Here is a 21226-nt window from a genome sequence, read left to right on the forward strand (position 1 = left end):
AACTGTGCAGATAGTGTACTATACAAAGAGTCTAGAACATGTGACCAATAGGATGCAAAGCTTCACAGTAGTTTAGTTGAACTGACAGTTTTTGACATCGGACTCTTGGTGAACCAAGCTCTGTTGTTAAAGGCCCATGGCAGTGAAAATGTATTTTTTCCTCTGTTTTATAACATATTGTACAACAGCTGATGAAACTAACACTGTAAGCATGTAAAATATAATTAAATTGTATCTTTATGACCTTGACTAAAACAAACCACTCAGGAATAATATACAAATGTTTTTCCCTTTCCACCATGTTAAAATGTAATATGCACTTCGTCTCACGTTTTAAAGGGGCAGTGCATTCAGACAATTTTCCTATTTTTATTATTATTGATATTTCCATGCTGTGGTCGAAATAACACTCTGAAATGTGCGTTTGGGAAACTCTGCTCTAGAGCAAGGCTATTCAACTATATTCTTACGGGGCCAGATTTGAGAGAGGTTATTTACTGGGGGGCCAGACGTATTCTAAATGGGATTACTCTTCCTAAAACCAGTATTTAATTTTAAAAAATTGAACTGCACAAACACAACTTTACAAAGCACTTTTATTAAAATTAAATGTTGCTAAAAGTTCATTTAAGATCAGCTTAATTCAATGCATCTAATTGTTCAAATAATAGAACACATTTTGTACTTAACACACAGTTGACCTGCATCACATAAATTAATATCACATTTTCTGTCTGTTTTTTTACATACATCTTTTGTTTTTAGTTACACATAGGAAACCTTTTATGCATAGCACATCTCAGTTAACCAGCATCACATTCTGTTCTATTTTCTATTTCATTATCTTCTCTGTTTCCTATGTGTAAAAATAAAACAAGACATGAAATAATAAAGAAATAGAAAATAGAACAGAATGTGATGCTGGTTACAGATATGCATATAAGGTTTCCTATGTGTAAAAATAAAACAAAATACACACATTTTATGCATGGTATATATCAGTTGAATAGCTTTTGTGGAGAAGTCTCTCTCCCCTGCATCAATAGAGAATATGTCCCTATAACAAACTGTACCACCTCTGTGGGGCTTCACCTCATCAAATGTCGTTGCAAAGTTAGCTTTCAGTTTATCTAAAATCTCCGACATCACGGGAGTAATCTGTACTGGTGATCACTGAACATAAACTCAGCAAAAAAAGAAACGTCAACTGCGTTCATTTTCAGCAAACTTAACAAGTGTAAATATTTGTATGAACATAAGATTCAACTGAGACATAAACTGAACAAGTTCCACAGACATGTGACTAACAGAAATGGAATAATGTGTCCCTGAACAAAGGGGGGGTCAAAATCAGAAGTAACAGTCAGTATCCGGTGTGGCCACCAGCTGAATGAAGTACTGCAGTGCATCTCCTCCTCATGGACTGCACCAGATTTGCTAGTTCTTGCTGTGAGATGTTACCCCACTCTTCCACCAAGGCACCTGCAAGTTCCCGGACATTTCTGGGGGGAATGGCCCTAGCCTTCACCCTCCGATCCAACAGGTCCCAGACGTGGCTGCGGGATTGAGATCTGGGCTCTTCGATGGCCATGGCAGAACACTGACATTCCTGTCTTGCAGGAAATCACGCACAGAACGAGCAGTATGGCTGGTGGCATTGTCATGCTGGAGGGTCATGTCAGGATGAGATTGCCTGCAATGACAACAAGCTCAGTCCGAAGATGCTGTGACACACTGCCCCAGACCATGACGGACCCTCCACCTCCAAATCGATTCCGCTTCAGAGTACAGGCCTCGTGTAATGCTCATTCCTTCGACGATAAACATGAATCCGACCATCACCCCTGGTGAGACAAAACCGCGACTCGTCAGTGAAGAGCACTTTTTGCCAGTCCTGTCTGGTCCAGCGATTGTGGGTTTGTGCCCATAGGCGATGTTGTTGCTGGTGATGTCTGGTGAGGACCTGCCTTAAAACAGGCCTACAAGCCCTCAGTCCAGCCTCTCTCAGCCTATTGCGGACAGTCTGAGCACTGATGGAGGGATTGTGCGTTCCTTGTGTAACTCGGGCAGTTGTTGCTGCCATCCTGTCCCGCAGGTGTGATGTTCGGATGTACCGATCCTGTGCAGGTGTTGTTACACGTGGTCTGCCACTACGAGGACGATCAGCTATCCGTCCTGTCTCCCTGTAGTGCTGTCTTAGGCGTCTCACAGTACGGACATTGCAATTTTTTGCCCTGTCCACATTGCAGTCCTCATGCCTCCTTGCAGCATGCCTAAGGCATGTTCACGCAGATGAGCTGGGACCCTGGGCATCTTTCTTTTGGTGTTTTTCAGAGTCTGTAGAAAGGCCTCTAATGTCCTAAGTTTTCATAACTGTGACCTTAATTGCCTACCGTCTGTAAGCTTTTAGTGTCTTAACGATCGTTGCACGTTCATTAATTGTTTATGGGTCATTGAACAAGCATGGGAAACGGTGTTTAAACCCTTTACAATGACGATCTGTGAAGGTATTTGGATTTTTACGAATCAAATGGCTACCTGGACTATTTGCATTGTGTGCCCCTCCCAACCTCTCTTTTTACGCTGCTGCTACTCTCTGTTTATCATATACGCATAGTCACTTTAACTATACATTCATGTACATACTACCTCAATTGGGCCGACCAACCAGTGCTCCCGCACATTGGCTAACCGGGCTATCTGCGTTGTGTCCCACCCGCCAACCCCTCTTTTACGCTACTGCTACTCTGTTCATCATATATGCATAGTCACTTTAACCATATTTACATGTACATACTACCTCAATCAGCCTGACTAACCGGTGTCTGTATGTAGCCTCGCTACTTTTATAGCCTCGCTACTGTATATAGCCTGTCTTTTTACTGTTTTATTTCTTTACCTATTTTTCACCTAATACCTTTTTTGCACTATTGGTTAGAGCCTGTAAGTAAGCATTTCACGGTAAGGTCTACACCTGTTGTATTCCGCGCAGGTGACAAATAAACTTTGATTTGAAATGGAGAGTTTTTTTTGTTTGGCCTCAAATCAGAGGAGAAAATACTTTTTTTTATTTTGTAAGTGTTAATCATGTTAATTGTTTTATCCCTCCCATGTGGCCCCAAATTAAGTCCATTCAATTGATTTGTAGATATCACAACAACAACAAAAACATCTATCTGTTGGCATTCTTGTGGTGGCAATCACAGAGAAAAGCAACTATCTCCACCCTAAGATCACATAGGCAGCTCTCTTGAGAGCATTATTGCCCTTGTTTAGCCACCGAAAATCATTATGTAAAACTGGATCACGATGCTCAGCAGACTACAAAACAAGCAATGTTGCAGGCTAGACGTTGATCGGATAAAGTTTAATGTCCATAACTGAGTCGATGGGGAGTTTTTTTAAAGTCACCACTGAGTTAAGTGCAAAGCACGCTCTGGTGTATCAGGCAGTGCAGTGATCTCATCTGCAGTGAAAGAGCCTTATTCTAAAATTGATTCAATATTTGTTTTTCTTCATCAATCTACACACAATACCTCATAATGACAAAGTGAAAACAAGTTTTTAGAAATGTAAAGAAATAAACAAATACCTTATTTACGTAAGTATTCAGACCCTATGCTATGAGACTCAATTGAGCTCACGTGCATCCTGTTTCCATCGATCATCCTTGAGAGGTTTCTGTAACTTGATTGGAGTCCACCTGTGGTAAATTCAATTTATTGGACATGATTTGGAAAGGCACACACCTGTCTATATAAGGTCCTACAGTTGGCAGTGCATGTCAGAGCAAAAACAAGCCATGAGGTTAAAGGAGTTGTCCGTAGAGCTCAGAGACATGATTGTGTCGAGGCACAGATCTGGGGAAGGGTATCAAAAAAATGTCTGCAGCGTTGAAGGTCCGCAAGAACACAGTGGTCTCCGTCATTCTTAAATGGAAGAAGTTTGGAACCACCAAGACTCTTCCTGGAGCTGGCCGCTCAGGCCAAACTGAGCAATTGGAGGAGAAGGGCCCTGGTCAGGGAGGTGACCAAGAACCAAATGGTCACTCTGACAGAGCTCCAGAGTTCCTCTGTGGAGATTGGAGAACCTTCCAGAAGGACAACCATCTCTGCAGCACTCCACCAATCAGGCCTTTATCGTAGACTGGCCAGATGGAAGCCACTTCTAAGTAAAAGGCACATGACTGCCCGCTTGGAGTTTGCCAAAAGGCACCTAAAAGACTCTTAGACAATGAGAAACAATATTCTCTGGTCTGATGAAACCAAGATTGAACTCTTTGGCCTGAATGCCAATCGTCACATCTGGAGGAAACCTGGCACCATCCCTACAGTGAAGCATGGTGTTGGCAGCATCATGTAGTGGGGCGGCAGGTAGCCTAGTAGTTAGAGCATTGAGCCATTAACCGAAAGGTTGCTAGATTGAATCCTTAAGCTGACGAGGTATAAATCTGTCGTTCTGCCCCTGAACAAGGCAGTTAACCCACTGTTCTGAACTGACTTGCCTTGTTAAACAAAGGTTTTTCCGCGGCAGGACTTGGAGACTAGTCAGAATCAAGGGAAAGATGAACGGAGCAAAGTACAGAGGTCCTTGATGAAAACCTGCTCCAGAGCGCTCAGGGCCTCAGGGATCACCTTCCAACAGGACAACAATCCTAAGCACACAGCCAAGACAATGCAGGAGTGGCTTCGGGACAAGTCTCGGAATGTCCTTGACTGGTCCAGCAAGAGCCCGGACTTGAACCCGATCAAACAAGCGACACTCCCCATCCAACCTGACAGAGCTTGAAAGGATCTGCAGAGAAGAATGTGAGAAACTCCCCAAATACAGGTGTGCCAAGCTTGTACCGTCATACCCTAAACTCGAGGCTGTAATCGCTCAACAAAGTACTGAGTAAAGGGTTTGAATACTTATGTACATTTTATTTTGTTATGTATTTGTAAAAATGTCTATTTTAGAGTAATGCTGTAATGTAACAAAATGTGGAACAAGTCAAGGGGTCTGAATACTTTCCGAATGAACTGTATAAAAATTTGTATCAACGCCCACACGATCAGACTGAGCATTTCAATGGCAAAAGGAGGCTCAGGAAGTAAATCATTAAAAATAAAATATATATATTTGTTATTTTCGTTACATAAACTCTGATTTGAGACATACAGTGATGATTTAAAAAGGCTGCATTTGGGGCTTTCAGTTTTCTCTGCTCTTAAAAAGCCTAAAGTTATGAAGTTATTTCATTCCTTTCTCTAAGGCAGGTTATTTCAAAAGCTCATCCAAGATTTGCGATCACAGAATCAGTTGTCAAAGGGAAATCCTTTTGGATGAGACAACTTCAAAATAACCCTGCTTGTAGGCACATTTGACAATTCTGGTTCAGGTCATTGCATCTAACCACAATCAACACTTCTTAATTAATACATAAATAAATTATTCTGGGTTGTATTCGATACACCACATTTTGGACCAAAAACACATCTCTGAAACCATTTTTGCCACTAATGTAAATGTTATCCCTTTCACACAAAACACATTTACATTTTCTTAATGGAAAAAAATATGAAATAACACATATGGAATCATGTAGTAAGCAAAGAAGTGTTAAGCAAATCAACATATATTTTAGATTCTTCAAAGTAGCCACCCTTTGCCTTGAAGACAGCTTTGCATACTCTTGGCATTCTCTCAACCACCTTCATAAGGAATGCTTTTCCAACAGCCTTGAAGATGTTCCCACATATGCTGAGCACTTGTTGGCTGATTTTCCTTCACTCTGCGGTCTAATTCATCCCATACCATCTCAACTGGGTGAGGTCTGGTGATTGTGGAGGCCAGGTCATCTGATGCAGCACACCATCACTCTCCTTATTGGACAAATAGACCTTACACAGTCTGGAGGTGTGGCTTGGGACATTGTCCTGTTCAAAAACAAAAATAAAAATGATAGTCACACTAAGCGCAAACTAGATGGGATGGCGTATCGCTGCAGAATGCTGTGCCTTGAATTCAAAATAAGTCACTGACAGTGTCACCAGCAAAGCACCATCACACCACCTCCTCCATGCTTCATGGACCTTCATGCACCTACAAGTCTCTTCTTATTATTGGTGTCCTTTAGTAGTGGTTTCTTTGCAGCAATTTGACCATGAAGGCCTGATTCATGCAGTCTCCTCTAAACAGTTGATGTTGATGGGTCTGTTACTTGAACTCTGTGAAGCTTTTATTTGGGCTGCAGTCTGAGGTGCAATTAACTCTAATGAACTTATCCTCTGCAACAGAGGTAACTCTGGATCTTCCTTTCCTGTGGCGGTCCTCATGAGAGCCAATTTCATCATAGTGCTTGATGGTTTTTGCAACTGTTCATGAAGAAACTTTCAAAGTTCACATTTTCTGGATTGACTGACCTTCATGTCTTAAAGTAATGATGGACTGTTGTTTCTCTTTGCTTTTTTGAGATGTTCTTGCCATAATATGTACTTCGTCTTTTAGCAAATAGCCCTATCTACTGTATACCACCCCTACCTTGTCACAACACAACTGATTGGCTCAAACGCATTAAGGAGGAACGAAATTTCCAAAATTAACTTTTAACAAGGCCCACCTGTTAATTGAAATGCATTCCAGGTGACTACCTCATGAAGCTGGTTGAGGGAATACCAAGAGTGTGCAAAGCCGTTGTCGTGTCTTTGGCTATGCCGGATTAAGTGTTATGACATGCTATTCTATAAAATACTTTCTCCGTAATTAATATTACCTGATTGAGCTAATCATGTAAATGTAATTAACTAGAGAGGAGGGGCACCACGAAATAATATTTATAGAGCTGTTATCTTCCGAATAAACTCTTAAAGACCTAGTAATATTTTACATCAATAGCAGTCAATATTAATCGTCACCTTATTTCAGTCTCATCTGAAAGTTGTAAATTCTTGGTTATCTTCACGAACCCTGGCAAACAAGTCGAATCAGCAATACAAAATTGGGTTTAATTATTTATTTACTAAATACCTAACTAATCACACAGAATTACATATGCACAGAATGAATCATACCTTGATTACAAATTACGTCATAAAGGAAAACGTCCCTAACAGTTCTCTGCTGCCAATGACTGGAACGAACTGCAAAAATCACTGAAGCTGGAGACTCATATCTCCCTCACCTACTTTAAGCATCAGCTGTCAGAGCAGCTTACAGATCATTGCCTATCTGTAAATAGCCCACCCAACTACCTTGTCCCCATATTGTTTTTGTTTTTTTGCTCCTTTGCACCCCAGTATCTCTACTTGCACATTCATCTTCTGCACATCTATCACTCCAGTGTTTAATTGCTAAATTGTAATTATTTCGCCACTATGGCCTAATCTTACTTCATTTGCACACACTGTATATAGACTTTCTATTGTGTTATTGAGTGTACGTTTGTTTATTCCATGTGTAACTCTGTGGTGTTGTTTGTGTCGCACTGCTTTGCTTTATCTTAGCCAGATCGCAGTTGTAAATGAGAGCTTGTTCTCAACTGGCCAACCTGGTTAAATAAAGGTGAAATAAATTTAAAAAACAAGGCTCAAATATAGCTCTGTAACAGTGCTGTTCAGGTCCCCTAAATAATTAATACACACAGAATTGTCTTCACAGTTACCAAATTAATGTTACATTTCTTGGCATTGACTGCAACTGCAATGAGTGGTACATTCTGACATTAAAATGGTTACACAATTTATATGATATAACACCACTCTGAACTACTTTTAGTGATTTGATGTGAATTACATCACTTTTCCACGTTAAGATAAAGTGAGGTGTGCCTTTTGTTTTAGTGGTTTTTGCCTCTAATAGCATAGGCACAAGCATTGCGTTCAAACAAAAGAACACCTTCTCTCACATCTAAAATGTATTGGGAAATTATTCAATTTGTGGTTCAAGACAAAAAGACAAAAAGACCAGTGATTATCCAAGTTCCAGTGTCTGTCTAGCTGTGAATTTTCAAGCCATTATGAAGTATCTTTGTCACAACACAACATTCCGCATGAAGCAGTATCTGCATTAACTAGACCTGTTTATGATAATACTTTATCAAAGGATAGTTTCTGATTGAGCGAATGAAGCTGACTGACGATGAACTGAACACATGCTTAGATTATTTTGAAATCACGTTCAGTTTGTATCTTCCCTTGGCCCATCTCGTTTGATCCATACATCAGGCGAATCTGGTTTACTTTTTAGCAACATAACTGGTCCTTCGCTCTGGCTTGTATGACCCCTCCCACATCCGGGAGAGGCTCTCATAGGTGGTCTCTCTCAGGGAGAGTCGTAGGGTGTCTCTCTGTCCGTTAAGGTGCACTGGTTGGGGTTCAAGTTCTCCCTTTGCCTCAATAGATATCTGTTGGTTTGAGGGTCCAGGTTCACTATCACTCAGCCAAGTCTCATTGGAATCTTCTAGCGCGTCAAATTAACTCTGAGTTTACAGTAGGCGTTTGGGGGGGTGATGCTCAAATGGACTATTGGGGGCCTCATCCTTTGAGAGGGATGGCTGGTAAATTGTTTCTATTGTTTGATTAATTATGCTTTCCTCAATGCTTGAGGAAGAGGACAGCGATACGTTCCAGTGCTTGATGCCAGCAGACTGTCCTCTGTACATCTTGCACAAGAGCCTTTCATTAGCCAGGTCACCTAGAGGAGCAACTACTGGCCGTAGGGTGTTCTCTTTGTATGGGGAAGAGGTTTACAAAGCCGGGGGTGAGTGACAGCCTTTGTGGTGCCTACCACAGATCTCTTCACTATCTGCCTCAATGTTGCTCCTCTCCACATCTCTCCTGGGACTCAGCCCACCAAACTGAATGTCATCCGAGAGAACTGAGGGTCTGTTGGATAGCTTACTAGTGCACGTGCTGTTCTCAAAGCTTTCACTTAGCTGATAAGCCAATGGCTGAAGCGCATACTGCTCTGGCTCCCTTCCGCACCCTACCTGTCGCTGTCTTTGGCGCTGTTGGTTTGGGTAAAGGTAATTACCCTGGTCTTTATTGAAATTCCTTCGAACTCTTGATCTCCCAAAAGCCCCGTTGACTGCAGAGGTCGAGGACCTATGTTCTGATGCTGAGCAGCATGGCAGACCTTCAGTTCCCTGTTTAGATGAACATGGCAACATTATTTTACCACAGTTTTTTTTTGGACTGAAAAAGCAACATAGGGATTGGAAAAAGGTGGCAAATCCACATGCTACACATTTCACCAGAAGTAGGAATATACCCAGCTTTCTGAACAACGAGGCAGTAGTAGGGAGCATAATGATGCCCGCACAGCAAAAGGCCAAGGATCCTATTGCTACAGGACAAACCATTATTCTCAGAGAATGCGCAACTCTTCCAGTTCTATCAGCGTGTAGAGCTGAATTATATGATATGCAGTAGTTGGCTAAAAAGTCAAGACAGCCCAGCAGCAGCTGATATGCAGAGTAACTCCACACCACTAAGCTGCCATTCTAGAAGGACAAGCAGACCGATGGTGACAAAAACACTTTCTCCAACAGCAGCAGTGCCATAAATACTCAGTGGAATATTCCATGTGGTCAGAAGAAGCAAGGCAAAGGTTAGGGCTATGGAGAACCCAGTAACCACAAGGGTCTCTGAACTTAGACATTGTTGCAAGTCAGAGTGTCAAATGTATCTGAACTTGACCACTCCACAAGGGAGGATTTTTCAGGAAAAGTACATTGGCGGTGTCGGACAGTCCCCGCTTCAACCCTTGTAGCTTCTGACCAAAGGTGAAGAGGCATTGCTTTCGTGAACTCGTGTCCCAGAACCCGCCAGGGCTTTTCGTGCCGTAAGGCTTCCAGGTCTGAACAGTAACTAAGGCAGCCGCAGTGCAGCGCTCACACAAAGTGAGAGAGCTGGGCAACCACGCAAGGGCGGAGAGAGTACAGATTAAGGATGCAGTTCCCAGGTAGACAGTAAAGCATCACACTGCTGTGATGCTGCTCAGGAACCCTGAGAAAAACGTGGCACTAGAAGTCAGTCCTGATGCAAGTATCAAATATTCAACCTCTTGGAGAACTCGATTGACTCTCTTCTCGAGAGAAGCGGGTGGATTCTGGGAAAGTCGTGGGTTCCAGAAATCAGTAAAAGTCGGATTAGAGCAACTGCCAAACAGGACGAGAGCTGAAGCTAAGTTGAGGAATGTCAGCTGGAAAACCACTTTGTAGAAGAAATAGGAAGCCAAGAGCGAACTCACAATTGCGGGTAAAGACAGTGCTGATAGGAAAAATGACCGCAAATAAAGGGCCATGTTGAGGAACAGCGAAACTACAGCCAGAACAGGGTAGATGGCGTCCCTAGCCAAAAAATACTTGAATAGCTTTTGCTTGATGCCTAGGTCCATTCCTGTAATAGTAGTGTTCTTGTATATAAGCTCACGATCTTCAAGGCTGTTCATGTATATCTCCATCAAGCGATCTCCTTTTTCCACCGGTAGAAACAGGAGGCTATATTTCAATGTGGGGACCTGATATTCTATTGTCTATCGCCCTAGGAAGTCCTAATCAACCAGGTAATGCAATATCTGGAATACTGCACGAGTGTTTCCACCGAGTCGGCACAGATGCACAGTGACCTTGCTTGCCCCTCTCTGCACAATACACCACCACGCTTCCATCGTGGTAGTATGGGGTGCAAAAGCGGAGTAGGCGAAGACTCTCCGTCACCTGCAAAGATGTCAGGCTGAGACAGGATGAGGCATTGCTGAGAAATGCCAAGGTAGTTTCCCAATGACCAACTTGGACAGTAACCGCCCCTGATCATGGCACCGTCCACTTCCAAACAGATATGTTGCTTGCAGAGATCTTGGAAGTGGGGTTGTGAACGAATCTGAAACATGGAGAAGAGAAGTTTGTCATTTTAACACATCTATGGACTTCTATGATCATTTATTCTCACTCTACCCATGGCAAAAACTATATAATTATGTTCCATCTACCTTTTGTTACAAGAGCAAAATGAAAGGTGCTGATATTTTTGCAACTTATCATCACATAACTTACTGTCGGCGGCAGGTAGCCTAGTGGTTAGAGCATTGGACTTCTAACCGAAATGTTGCAAAATCGAATCCCCGAGCTGACAAGGTAAAAATCTGTCGTTCTACCCCTGAACAAGGCAGTTAACCCACTGTTCCTAGGCTGTCATTGAAAATAAGAATGTGTTCTTAACTGACTTGCCTAGTTAAATAAAGGTAAAATAAATAAATTGTCACCCAATGGGGATCCATAACAACTTTATTTTCTTTCAAATAAAGAATAGCACACCATTTTTTTGTATTATATCGGTGTCTTCCAAGTTCTGTATCCCAGAATGGTCTTTAATTTGTTTGAGTTGGCTCCCTGATTTCATGGTATGGTTAGTAATGATGGAAAAGGGCAGATGGTTAACTGATTTAAGATGAGTAAAGACCTAGTCACCTACCCTGGACTACTCCACCTCACACATGGAGTAGATCGCCTTCAGGCTCCAAAGACTGGCAGAGTTTCCCGAGCAGAAGACCAGTTGGGTGTAGCAGTCTCCTGTGATAACACAGATGGCGGAAAGAACATGGCACCCCTCATCAAAGACTGTCCTCAGTCTTCACTTACAAAAATGGAGCTAGAGTGACTGCTTAAATTCTTACATAACTGAAAGTGAACACTGGAATGATGAATTAGCGGGTCAATACCTACAGTTGAAGTCGGACGTTTACATACACCTCAGCCAAATACATTTAAACTCAGTTTTTCACAATTCCTGACATTTAATCCTAGTAAAGATTCCCTGTTTTAGGTCAGTTAGGATCATCACTTTATTTTAAGAATGTGAAATGTCAGAATAATAGTAAAGAGAATGATTTATTTCAGCTTTTATTTCTTTCATCACATTCCCAGTGGGTCAGAAGTTTACATACACTCCATTAGTATTTCCTTTAAATTGTTTAACTTGGGTCAAACATTTCGGGTAGCCTTCCACAAGCTTCCCACAATAAGTTGGGTGAATTTTGGCCCATTCCTCCTGACAGAGCTGGTGTAACTGAGTCAGGTTTGTAGTCCTCCTTTGCTGTTGTTCTGGGATTGATTTGCACTTTTCGCACCAAAGTACATTCATCTCTAGGAGACAGAACGCGTTTCCTTCCTGAGCGGTATGATGGCTGCGTGGTCCCATGGTGTTTATACTTGCGTACTATTGTTGGTAGAGATGAACGTGGTACCTTCAGGCATTTGGAAATTGCTCCCAAGGATGAACCAGACTTGTGGAGGTCTACAATTTTTTTATTGAGGTTTTTGATGATTTCGTTAGATTTTCCCATGATGTCAAGCAAAGAGGCACTGAGTTTGAAGGTAGGCCTTGAAATACATCCACAGGTACACTTCCAATTGACTAAAATTATGTCAATTAGCCTATCAAAACCTTCTAAAGCCATGACATAATTTTATGGAATTTTCCAAGCTGTTTAAAGACACAGTCAACTTAGTGTATGTAAACTTCTGATCCACTGGAATTGTGATACAGTGAATTATAAGTGAAATAATCTGTCTGTAACATTTGTTGGAAAGATGACTTGTGTCATGCACAAAGTAGATGTCCGAACAGACTTGCCAAAACTTGTGGAGTGGTTGAAAAATTAGTTTTAATAACTCCAACCTAAGTGTATGTAAACTTTCAACTTCAACTGTTCATTAGACCTGCATTTGCACTGATATGCTTTCACTTGCATTTCTGAGCTGACAAGACATAGCATTTTTTTGAGAGATGTGCCGTGTCTACTACTTTATCTGCTGCAGCTTTTTAAAAGAGGCAGGGAGCGAGCAGAAAAAGGGTTTACAGTAGCATCCGGTTTGATAGGAATTTGACAGAGAAAGCCACAGTGCTGCCGAGGGAGACATTCACCATCCGCGGGTCAGAGAAGTCTGGTAGGGGACCAATTAACAGGCCGGCTAGGGAGCATCTTAGGAGGACCACTGCACACCCGACGAGCACCGCCAGAGGATGCTTCACTACCACCTGGGAGTAACTGTCAAGGAAATGCCACAGGAAAAGAGTCTCTCTTTACATAATGAAAGTACTATATATCTCTAGGAAAATCTAAGTACAACATTGAACATCACATCTTGAAACATTGGTCACCAGTACTCATATTTTGAGTCACACAGTACTATCTTAATCTTATGACCATGTTGTATAGCTAAATTAAGAGCTAAAGATTGTTGTCCTAATTACTGCCATGCACTGAGTACAATTAGTTGTCAGTCATTTTTATTCACACAATGATCTTGTTGTTGTGGAAACTGACTTTCTAGGGATCCAGTAGAGTTGGTCATCCCTAAAATAGAAACATAATTCTGTGTCATTGACCTTGTTTGGAGATTATATTTTTCCATGATAATATGCTAATGATTGTACAGTGTATATATAGACGACAGACCTGACTGTGACCACTTGATGCTGCTTGGACTTGTGGGGGCCACCGCTGTCATGGGATCCGTGCAGCCAGTGGCAGCGGACAGCGTTGTGACAGGAAAAGGATGGGCTGCAGGTGCAACTGGTCTTGAAAGCGCCGAGACCAGTCGACGTAAGGACGGCACACAGTAATTGGGTGTGACTCCAGACACGCATTGCCTTTGATTGGCTTGTGATGGCCACAACAGTGACATCGTTGGGTCCGTGGCGAATCGTAGGCGTCGCCCTGTAAGACTTGGTGGTAGAGCTGGGAGGAGGAGGGCCTGGAGAGGCTGCAGCTGTCAGACTGGTCCCCTTTGGTTTGGATCAAAGTCGCCCGGGCCTCCGGGCACACAGTGTTGGGAGGACACAGTGACACCACCGGTATCTCACTGTCAGAAGACAGACCGAGGGAAAAGTGTATTTCTGTATAACCCCTACAGTAGCAGTGCTTGCCGTTTGTCAAATGTACACTGGAATTTTCAGTAATCAATGTTTGCCTTGAGTAGGCAAACCAAATTTAATTGGGTAAGGAATGACATTTCTAAAGTATTGTTGCGTTGCTTGAAGGCCCAATTAGGCAAAGAGATGCTCCGCCTGTCCACATTCATAAGAGAGTCCCGTGGATAGGGACTGCAGTGGGTGAAATGAACAATAACTGATGTTCATGGAAGAAGTGGGTGAAGATATCATTTTTTCTTCCTCGTGTTGTCTTTGGGCCTAATGCAATTACTAATGGTGCTTGACGTCGTCATCTCTGGTGGTCAGCAGAGTTTCAGCATGTACAATGTTGATGTCCAATTCCTAAATCAATCCCTATTTACTGACCTACATTTACATTTTAGCCATTTAGCAGACGCTCCTATCCAGAGCGACTTCCAGGAGCAATTAGGATTAAGAGCCTTGTTCAAGGGCACATCGGCATATTTTTCATCTAGTTGACTGAGGAATTTGAACCAGCAACCTTTTGGTTACTGGCCCAATGCTCTGAACCGCTAGGCTACCTGCAGCACTGTAAAAGGCGCTGTATGGTCAATCCGACGTCTTCATTGGCCATCCAGCATTTACCGTGACACGGCCTCTGCAGAAGTCAGGTCATTCATTCTTCTTGCCCTTCGCAGAACAGCACAGAGCTGTTGTGAAGGAAATTGTCAAGAAAGTGAGTTTATGTCTATACATTCCATCTTAGTTTTGCTTCCAAATGGAATTGCCGTACTCCATTAATTCAAGTATATCTCCAGCTCATATTCCTAGGTGGTAACCTGTAGTTCTACCACCACCGTAGCCATCGGGTGATGATGCTTTTCTGCTGATACACTCTTCTGTCCTCTCTGGGACCAGAGAGGAAGAGCAAGTGTGCTCTTCCTTGGGTTACTCCATCTTCATAAAGACATAATGCAGGCTGCTCTGGTGAATGATCAGTGGCACACCAGCTGGTCTGTGTCTACAGATGAATCATAATGCAGACACCTCAACACTGAACCCATTAGTGTAGGCTGGAGGAAAGATCAATGGTCTTTTTGACACTGAGGCACCCAGTGAGCAAAATTGGTTAAAAATCTCGTTTTTTAACACCTTTTGCACTGTCTGCCATAGAAACACAGTCTGGAAATCAAACTTTATCAACGATTTGTCAAAGTGTCCAAAAAATGTGATTTCAACGGTCCAAGCAAAGCAGTCCATTTCCTAGAGGAACCATTACTTTTTGATGTATGCCTTAGTGCTGAGATTCTTAGATTACTGACTATACCATTTGAAATAAGCCTACAGACTAGCGTATTATGTCAAGAACTTGTTGATGTATTTCAAATTTAGATATACATGTTCCAAGCGGTCCCTTTTTTTGGGAGAAACCGTAGATTTCATATTAGCTCCCCCAAAAATTCAGAGGCTTAACTTTTAATAACATTTTAAATATGACTTTTAGTTCTTAAGATACATTTATATACGTTTAAGTGATACTAGGCTACGGCCAGGCGTCCCGCTAGCACGACACCTGTCGACAACATCCGGTGAAATTGGAGGGCGCGCAATTCAAATAAATAATCGTAATAGTAAACATTTATGAACATACAAGTATCTTATATCGTTTAAAAGCTTAAATTCTTGTTAATCTTACTGCATTGTCCGATTTTACAATAGGCTTTACAGCGAAAGCATACCATGCAATTGTTTGAGGACGGCGCCCCACATTAACATATTTTTCAACCAGCACAGGCTTCATAAAATCACAAATAGCGATTAAATAAATCACTTACTTTTGAAAATCTTCCTCTGTTTGCAATCGCAAGGGTCCCAGCTACAACATGAATGGTCGTTCTGTTAGATAAAATAATTTTTTATATCCCAAAAAGTCAGTTTAGTTGGCGCCATCGATTTCAGTAATCCACTCATTCAACATGCAGACAAAGGAGTCCAAAACGCTACTGCTAAACTTTGTTCAAACAAAACAAACTACATTTCTATTTAATCATCAGGTTTCCTCAAATGTAAATAAACTATAACGTTTTATACGGAAGGAAGTATGTTCAATAGAAAAGTAAAATTAGTAAGCGTGCGTCCTCTTCGTTGCGCGCCAACAGACTGATATTGTACCGGGACTCTTTGTGCAAAAACTCCAAATTCTTGCTAGTTTTTGAAGGACAAAGCCTGAAACAATGAACAAAGACTGTTGACATCGAGTGGAAGTCACAGAAATTGCAATCTGGGAGCTGGAATTACATAGAACCCATAGCTTTCCATTATAATAGTGTCCCGATCGTCATAATAAGCGGACCAAGGCGCAGCGGGATATGAGGACATCTTGTTTTATTAGAGATGACGAAACGAACACTTTTACAAAACAAAAGTGAAGCTACAAACGTAAGTGCATACACAAGCTACAAACATTCAACATAGACAATTACCCACATTAACCTAATGCCTATGGCTGCCTTAAATATGGCTCCCAATCAGAGACAATGAATGACAGCTGTCTCTGATTGAGAACCCTTCAGGCAACCATAGACTTACCTAGACAACTACACTAGACACTGCCCCATACACATACAACACCCCTAGACACTACAAAAACACATACATTCCCCATGTCACACCCTGACCTAACTAAAATAATAACAAAAATAAAGATAACTAAAGCCAGGGGGTAACAAATAGCATGGGAGATCCCAAAAACATCTGGTTGATTGTTCTTTGGATTTTTGCCTGCCATATCAATTGTGTTATAGTCTCATACATTATTTAAACATTTCTACAAACTTCAAAGTGTTTTCTATCCAATGGTACCAATTATATGCATATTCTGGCTTCTGGGCCTGAGTAACAGGCAGTTTACTTTGGGCACACCAGTCAGGCGGAAATTGAGAAAAATAGACCCTATCCTTAAGTAGGCCTAGAGATGTAAAGTACTCCGATTGAGCTTCAATCTTCCCATTGCCGTTGGATTCTCATGTGACAGATATGAAACTGGGTTTATCATCTACATTGTAAGTCAGTGTTGTGTTGTAGCTACATCCAGTCTATAAATAAGCTGTGAGGTTTGATCATGTCTTGAGGCTAATGCCCCCAGCTCGCTAAAGTCGCTATATCCCCAGTCCACCTATAGCTTTGCCTGCTCCAGATAAGGAGTTGATCTGAACCGACACCCATGGTAATTTCCCATGGCAGACCTCTTCCCAGTGACTTGTGATGTGAGCAATGTTTTAAATGTATTGACAGCTCAGGACTGAGTGGAAAGATTTGCCTAATAGGGGAGAACGATACAAATGTTCTCAAAGGCAAGATGTTGCTTATGACAATAGATAGGAATATAAAGGGGCAAGGAGTACAAAAAGGCATGCTCTCAGAATTATTGTTCCCAAATGACCATCCATATTATATATTTCAGTGAGGAAAGTTTTTCAACTCTTAATGATCGGCTATGAAAAGCCAACTGAAAATTATTCATGATTATTATTTGACCATGCTTGTCACTTATGAACATTTTTGAACATCTTGGCATAGTTCTGTTATAATCTCCACCCGGCACAGCCAGAAGAGGACTGGCCACCCCTCATAGCCTGGTTCCTCTCTAGGTTTCTTCCTAGGTTTTGGCCTTTCTAGGGAGTTTTTCCTAGCCACCGTGCTTCTACACCTGCATTCTAGCTGTTTGGGGTTTTAGGCTGGGTCTCTGTACAGCACTTCGAGATATTAGCTGATGTACGAAGGGCTAAATAAAATAAACTTGATTGATTGATTGATTGAACTGTGAACATTTAACAATGAATCATCTAATCTGACCTTCGGTCTAGGATGGAGAGTATTGGTTAATAATTCAGCTATGTTACATGTTTAATGCCATTAAACCTATAGTTAGTGCTTCCAAACAGAACTGCTGGGCTTTCATTTAAGTAGAGCTCCAGTTCATTTCTCCAGCACTGGCAATTGGCTAGCTGTTTTTGCTCTGCCACTGTACCCATCAGAAGATTATGCCATTTTGCTGATGAATACTGTGCGGTGCCAGTCTGATGCCCGTCAAAAAGGGCCATCTAAAACAGACACAATTTGAAAAGTGTGCCACTATGGTTATTTCATCCATCTGCATGAATATGTTTACGTTCATTATCTCTCAAATAATTATTAATTACGTTTATTTTATATTAATTAAGATATCGAATTTTACTGTTAGTTTAGATTTGATAATTTTCAAACTGTTCTTTTCAATGTAAAGTCTGTGACACTGGTGTGTGCAAAGGTATCCTCAGACTAAAGTCTCTCATCTATTTTCAGCATTAATTTATTTAATAACATGCAAAGTTAATCCCCTCTGTATAAGATATAGGAAACTGACAAAATAAGGAAAACTCCAACATAAAGTGTCTTAATAGGGCGTGGTGCCACCACGAGCGGCCAGAACAGCTTTAATGCACCTTGGCATAGTGTCTGGAACACTATTGGAGGGATGCAACATCATTCTTTCACAAGAAATTCCATAATTTGGTGTTTTGTGGGTGGTGGTTGAAACGCTGTCTCTGGCGCCCCTCCAGAATCTCCCAAAGGTGTTCTGGGTTGAGATCTGGTGACTGAGAGACACACACACACCCTTTAAACCCCCTACGCTCCTTTTGAGACCCCTCTTTCAAAGTCACTGAGATCTCTTCTTCTAGTCATGGTAGCCATAATAATGGGCAACTGGGCATTTTTATACATGACCCTCAGCATTAGGCTATGGAATGTTAATTGTTTCATTAACTCAGGAACCACACCTGTGTGGAAGCACTTGCTTTGAATATACTTTATATCCCTCATTTACTCAATTGTTTCCTTTATTTTGGCAGTTACCTGTATATTACTGTTAGACTACTAGTCACCATATTTTGTGTACTGTTCGCCACACCAGCTTTGGGCTTTTGGTGCTTTACTGCCACCTGTTGAACAATGCTTGCATGTGTCTGTATTTATTCAGTTGTGTGTGCGCGCGTGTCAGTCGGTCTGAACATACCTTGCAATGGGGTCTTTGTGTGACAGTATGTGTTTTTATTGACATTGTCAGGGAGCTCCACCAGTGTAGGAGATGCAAGCAGTGTTCAGACTGGCTGTAGAGGCAGTCCCTATGGGTGTGCTGCTGTCAAGAACCATGGCATGGATGTCCACTGGAAAGACACACTCAGAACTTATCGACCGCCTGAGAGGTATGAGAGACTGATGTCAGTCCTGGGCTGCGTTCAGCAGGACACAACGTTGTTGAATGTTCAGATGGAAACGTGGTTCTCAACCTTTTTTGGTTACTGTACCACCAAGTACCCCCTTATGCATTTTACCAGTAGCCTATGGTCTCAAGAGTCTTCTTAAGTACTCAATGGGGATAGGCCAAGCACCCACATGGGTACTACCCCTGGTTGAGAACCACTGATGTAGACCAAACATGCCTCTTTGGCATGTAGAGTAGGAAACATACTATTGCAAGGTGCAAACAGTTTTATTTTTTGCTGTTGATTATTGATGCCCATATCCTGCTAAAAAGCCACTGTGTTCAATGTGTGTATGCATGCGAGCACGCGTGCATGGTCTCACTCTTCTTTTTTTGCCTAGGCACTGGTGTACCACACACACCCGCAGCCCCCGCAAGGTAAAGGGGACCATAGGAAATTAGCTGTAAAACTGCAAAATGTTCTGTCAGCTTCATGGCAAAATGTGTAGAAAAGCAGGAAATTAGCTTTAAAAATGTATAATTCTCTCAACCTCATAGCAAAATGTGCAGAAAAGACAGCCAGGTCACCCATGATACAAGTCAGTATTCGACATCTAGCCATGTCTGAGGACGTCAAGAGACGACGTGGAAACTGGCCACTAGGGGCAATAGTAAGCGCTGTTACCTTCAAGTAGGCTTGCTCCCCCGATTGGTCAGTTTGGCTGCTGGCTAGCGATACGAAGAGTCTTGGTGGTTGCAGACTAATTCCATTTAAGAATGATGGAGGCCACTGTGTTCTTGGGGACCTTCAATGCTGCATAGATGTTTTAATACCCTTCCCCAGATCTGTGCCTTGACACAATCTCACATGGTCTCGGAGATCTACTGACAATTCCTTTGGTTTTTGCTCTGACATGCAATGTAAAGTATGGGACCTTATATAGACAGGTGTGTGCCTTTCCAAATCATGTTCGATCACCTACTCTGCGTCTGACAAAGACACGGCGGTTGGAACCAAAAATCTCTAATTTGGTCTAATTTAATCAGACCAAAGGACAGATTTCCACTGGTCTAATGTCCATTGCTCGTGTTTCTTGGTCCAAGCAAGTCTCTTCTTATTATTGGTGCCCTTTAGTAGTGGATTCTTTGCAGCAATTCTACCATGAAGGCCTGATTCACACAGTCTCCTCTGAACAGTTGATGTTGAGATGTATTACTTGAACTCTGTGAAGTATTTATTTGGGCTGTAATTTCTGAGGCTGGTAACTCTAATGAACTTCCTCATGAGAGCCAGTTTCATCATAGTGCTTGATGGTTTTTGCGACGAAGAAGAAACTTTCAACTTTGAAGAAACTTTCAAAGTACTTGAAATGTTCCGAATTGTCTGACTTTCATGTCTTAAAGTAATGATGGACTGTCATGTCTCTTTGCTTACTTGAGCTGTTCTTGCCATAATATGGACTTGATTTTTTACCAAATAGGGCTATCTTCTGAATACCACCCCTACCTTCACAACACAACTGATTGGCTCAAATGCATTAAGAAGGAAAGAAATTCCACAAATGAACTTTTAACAAGGCACACCTGTTAATTGAAATGCATTCCAGGTGACTACCTCATGAAGCTGGTTGAGAGATTGCCAAGAGTGTGCAAAGCTGTCATTAAGACAAAGGGGGGCTACTTTGAAGAGTCTATATACATGATTCCATATGTGTTATTTCATAGTTTTGATGTCTTCACTATTATTCTACAATGTAGAAAATAGTAAAATTAAGAAAAACCCTTTAATGAGTAGGTGTGTCAAAACTTTTGACTGGTACTGTATAAGCTATTTCTGTTTTTTATTTGTAATAAATTTATAAACATTTCTAAAAACGTTTTTTTGCTTTGTCATCATGGGGTATTGTGTGTAGATAGATAGATGAGTGAAAAAAATAATTTCATCCATTTTAGAATAAGGCTGTAATGTAACAAAACGTGGAGAAAGGGAGCGGGTTGGAATACTTTCAGAAAGCACTGTATACCTAAAGGGTCCTATCATTCTAAATCAAGTAGCTAAATTATCCAAGGTATCTTAAAATAATTCCATATGTTCCACATTACT

The 21226-nt window shown here is 41.6% G+C and overlaps 1 pseudogene; it reads right to left on the reverse strand.

Moving 5' to 3' along the window:
- Positions 1-8157: 8157 nt before the first annotated feature.
- Positions 8158-14557, reverse strand: LOC129813450 (protein dispatched homolog 2-like; annotated as a pseudogene).
- Between the last annotated feature and the right edge of the window lie 6669 nt (positions 14558-21226).

The sequence above is a fragment of the Salvelinus fontinalis genome, chromosome 16 (genome assembly GCF_029448725.1).
Source record: "Salvelinus fontinalis isolate EN_2023a chromosome 16, ASM2944872v1, whole genome shotgun sequence".
In the NCBI taxonomy this organism is placed as follows: Eukaryota; Metazoa; Chordata; class Actinopteri; order Salmoniformes; family Salmonidae; genus Salvelinus; species Salvelinus fontinalis.